General features: G+C 36.9%; 1 pseudogene; it reads right to left on the bottom strand.

Moving 5' to 3' along the window:
• Window positions 1-489: 489 nt before the first annotated feature.
• LOC134230457 (uncharacterized) lies at window positions 490-4,589 on the bottom strand (annotated as a pseudogene).
• Window positions 4,590-5,213: the final 624 nt, after the last annotated feature.

Below are 5,213 nucleotides of genomic sequence, written 5' to 3'. Positions count from 1 at the left end.
TGCAAAAATGACCACCCCGGGTAAACCGCGGGTGGTTACTTATTCAAGGTTACTTATTTAAGTGTAATTAGTTATATGCACAATTCAAGCACAAAACAAATTATATCAACATATCAGCAAATATTTTACATATAAAATGGTTCAACATTTCAACCCCCTTCACAGTTCAATGGTGAAAACTTCACAACAATACAAAGTTAATGTAGGCCTCAGTTGCTTTGGTGTGCGCAAACGCCACATGACAGCGAACAACCGAAGGAGAGTTCGCAGTCATCCCACACATGGGGGAGCACCAAGCAACTGACAAAAAAGCCCCCACGGACCAATGTTCTTTATGTTTTGTTTAAGGATACACATTGCCTTGCTTTGACAGGAAAAATTCTAATCCCCCTTGGATATTATTTAGAAAGAGTTTATTTCCTAGGTCATTGAGGTGTACTCCATCTGGCAACAGAAATCGTGATATTTTTTTCAATAAATCAGGGTACTTTATGTAACAACCCCCGACTCTAACACTAATGAAGCAGCTACCCTATTGGCCTTAAGACGGGATCGATCCACTGCTTTATTGTCCCTCGAGTACCTCCATTTATTTCGTGGCAGCATCTGTGACCAAACAAGTGTAGAATGTGGAAAGCGAGTCTTAATAATCTTTAGATGGGATTTAATTTTCTCAATGAGAGTATACAGATCAATTGATCCTAAATCGTTTGCCCCACAGTGAATAACCAAAAAGTCTGGGGATTCCTCATATTCTGTCAGAAAAAAGAGCTTTCTTTTAAGTCCCCAAAAATTCAAACCTGAATATCCCTGTCACCAGATATTTATTTTCAATCTATCCAATATAAGATTTGTTCCCCCCGGTCTGCATACTGATGCCATCATTGCATTCTTAATAATAGAGGAGCCCACACACCAGACTTTAACTTCAGGGACCTCTACAAATGTATGCAATAATTTGAATAATTCTTGTTATATTTACAAAATTACAACTTATTTTCCCCCAACATCTGCCCAATAGGACATCTTATGTATGATTTGTATGCCCTAGACTTCCAACGCCCTGCATACATAATGACATCTTGTGAACACCCCGCTTCAAATGTTGCAGTGGCTGCCCCGATACGAAATGAATGGGCCCTATAATGTCCCTGAACCCCCAAAACCTGAAGTGATTTTTTCAAAACCGAAGAGATCTGATATCTGGTAAGGGGATTTTTTCCACAGTGGATAAATAATGGCCCTTTAATTTTTGGTCTTACTGCAAGATAATCTATTAAACTTGCTACTGGACACAGGATTCCCTCACTTTTATCAATGGCTAAAGAAACCCCCTTTCTATCCTGATCACATTTTGACATTCTTATGTGTACAAAAACCTTGGAGTAATTGGCTTCAAACTGAACATAAGTCACTTGTAAAATTGTATGAACACTATTACCAGTAGACAATGTGAATTACCCTATTCTGAGAAAACCAAAGAAGGCTAATATATAAGCAGCTCTGAACAATTTTGTTTCATAACTATTGCTACAAATGCTCGATTAAACCCTAACAACTTTAGTAAACAACTGCAAGGTTATAGGTAGCCTTGCATCTGCAGACCTACCAGTTCTTCTCATACCCTCAAGAACCTTTACAACCAGAAAGTTCTTTGCCTCATCAACCCAATTGTGAATTTTGCATTGAAAACTAATAGAAGATAGATAAGATTTGCCATAGCATAGGAACACTTCTTAAGTGACAGATAAGCAACAAAGTGAACAACATCTCTAAGAGGTGGGGGCCATGAAATTTCGTACCCAAATTCTTTATCAAATGAATTTTGTCCTGTTTCGTATGCTGTCTTAGTGTTTTCAGAGATTGAAGCATCTAGCAATTTATTCATTTGAATCTGTAAATCATAATTCTACTGGAAGAGGGTCTGGTCTGGTGCTTGCCTCTGGTGCTAACGTCTTGAAGCGGAACCACTGTTTGCGAGAGATAGAATCTGCAATTTTGTTATCCAAGCTACTAATGTGATTTGCCCTAAATATAACATTATTGATCATCAGTCTAAGAACCAAATGTCTTACCAATTCCATCATTCTTTTGGACTTGGAAGATTGGGTATTGGTGACACTAACTAATGAAAGGTTATCAACATGAAACTGAACTTTTTTATGTAACAACCTAGGTCCCCATATCTCTATTGCTAAAACTACTGGTATAAGCTCAAGAAAGTCATGTCTCTCAAAATGTCTTGGTTGTTCCAATGTTTTGGCCATTGGAGAAAAAATCAACTTCCACTAAGTAACCCCCACAACCTAAATGACCTGAACCTGCACTATCTGTAAATAACTGTAAAATGCTAGAATCTTCCCATACAGTAATAGGAAAATATGCAACCCCATTGAAATGGTTCAAGAACAGCCACATTCTAAGGTCACTTTTAATTCCTACTGATAATCTTTTATGATGATGTGGCTTGAAAACTCCACTAAATGCATCATACATTCTTCGAATAAAAGCTCTACTAGATCTGATTGCCTTTGAGAAAAAATTGAGCATTCCAACTAAAGACTGCATTTCTTGCAGTGTAACTTTTTCCCTATCTAAAAAATTTTCAATCAGACTCTTCAGGATTTCTAACTTAGCTTCTGGTATCTTAATTATCATCTCTAGTGTATCAATTTCGAAACCTAGAAATATTAATTTTGTCGTTGGACCAGAAGTTTTCTCATGGGCTAGAGGTACCTCTAAATCCCCAGCTAAGTTACTAAAAGTAGACATTAGAATTTCACATTCATCACTACCAGACCTACCTGCAAAAAGGAAATCGTCTAAATAATGATCTAATGTATTCAATCCAGACTTGAACTGAGCAAGCCAGTGTAGAAAAGTTGCAAATGTTTCCCAAATTCTGCAACTAATGGAACAACCCATGGGAAGGCATTTATCTATGTAATATAATCCATCTACAGAGAAACCTAACAAGTCAAAATCCCCTGGATTGATCGGAACTAAACGAAAAGCACTATTAATATCCATCTTACCTATCAATGCGCCCCTTCCCAAATTTGCAATCATGTTGACTACACCATCAAAAGATGCATACTGCACTGTACATAAATCTGGGTCTATAAAGTCGTTGATCCCCTGGGAACTAGGATAGGATAAATGGGTGATCATTCGCCACCCTCCATCAGATTTAGGGACAATGCCAACTGGTGAAATATGGAGGTTAGAAATTGAAAGTTGATCAAAAGGACCCATGATTCGGCCAAGCTTTATTTCCTTACTTATCTTTTCCATCAACTCATCATGGTGTTCACTTGCAGACTTAAGATTTTTTTGAAAACACATGACACCTTGGGCCTGTATAATTTATTTCAAAACCCTTTGAAAACCTATTTTTTATTAATTAGCAGCATATTTGTCTGGATATGGCTGCAAATATTCATTTAACTTTTCAACATTAATAGGGGAATTTCCTAGGGCCCATATACCTTTGTGGTCTTGGGGTTTGGGTTGGGTATGACATAAGGGGTCTAACTTGGGGTTGCCCTTGCAGTGGTCCCCTTGGGTAACTTGTGGACTTCTCAACATAATTAGATTGAGGGCACAAATATTGTGGATGACTCCCAGAACATTTAATGCACTTGGCATGTACTGGCAAGAAGGTCTGCCACAATGACCCTTGAAGTTGAAATTATAGCACTTGTTGTAGGCTGGGCTGTTTGGTTTAATTGTTAGTTTAGATTGTGGGGATGATGACATAAACATCAACCATAACTCATAGTCTACTTTAGACCAATCTATGGTGGGATCGATACTGCGGCGAAGTCGAAACTGCTCGTCATAAATCTTCCATCCCCAATCCCCCTTCCCACATCTTGATGCCCCGAGTCTTATGTCATGTAAATATTTCAACAAACCCTGATAAGATTATGGGTGGGCTGAAGCATAAATGCTAGAGTAAACTAAGAATGCATCCGTCCATCTACTGATATTTTGAATCTTATTGCTAAGTTTAACAACCTCTCTTGTGACCAACTCCCATTTTTCATTAAAAAATATTTTTTTTCTCTGAAGATTCTGTCAGGGAAGTGTTATCAAGCAACAAAACAATCTCTATGTATGCTGAACTAATGATTTTAGACTTCAACGAGTTAGAGACATTGCTAGCCAATAGTGAATGAATGCTATCTACATATTGATTCTCATAACCAATGCTTGTACCTGATTGAGATTCAATGGCCAAAGCAGGCACAGGTGCTGGGGCCAGTGGGGTAGAGTTTGACTTTCTGGCACCAACTACATTCTCTTGGGCGTTGATGCTTCCTGAAGGACCTGGTTCCTGAACTGTATGATTATCGTCAACCTCTATCACTAACGCTGGTCGCTCTTGTCTTGACCTCTTTGACCTTGATGCTTTGCCCCCGTTGTCTCTCAGTCTGCAATTCCGCTTAGTCTTATTTTTGGGAGGCATTTCCGCTCGTTAGAGTAAATAACAAACAAAAATTACTAATTGTAATTAACTAGATACAAATTTTTTTGATAAATTTGCTACGGGCAAAATTTGCAACAATATATTCAAAATGGCTGTCGTGTCACATTTAATCGGGCTGTAAATCCAGCACAATCCAGAGAAAATATATACGTTGGATTAAAAAGGTATTAAGAACATACAAACTTTATTATCCATTAGCCAAAATTTAAATATACTTAAGACAGATGCAAGTTGATGAAAAGAATGTTGATCCCGAGCGTTCCGACTTATATATACCCAAGGCCACAGGCCAATCCCGACCAAAAAATTAATACCTTTTCCCGTAAAATAAAGTAATCTGATTTTATATGCATAAAATAGATGATAATATTTGGAATTTACAACCAGTATTCAAGCATACATTAATGATAAAAAACTAAATGATTACATATTTGCATATCTTTTTAACTGAAGTCTGAGATAATGTACTTGATTGCAATATTTCAGATAGTGTTCATGGAAAAGTAATAAAATCTATATACAGATGAGAATTAAAATCAAACATCTTTTTTCATTAAGTTCAGGAGTATCTTTACGTTCTTTTTAATTTGATAGGACAGACTTGACTGATAGATTTTATACAACATACAAAAGATCAAGATTTGTGAGTTCATCTTAAAAGTAGAAAAAAAGAAAATCAATGGGAAAAAACAACAACACAAAGTTAAAAAAAAAACATGTA

The sequence above is a fragment of the Saccostrea cucullata genome, unplaced genomic scaffold (assembly GCF_032062105.1).
Source record: "Saccostrea cucullata isolate Sc308-1 unplaced genomic scaffold, CSIRO_AGI_Scuc_v1 ctg4775, whole genome shotgun sequence".
NCBI lineage: Eukaryota > Metazoa > Mollusca > Bivalvia > Ostreida > Ostreidae > Saccostrea > Saccostrea cuccullata.
This window is presented reverse-complemented; position numbering and strand designations above follow the sequence as displayed.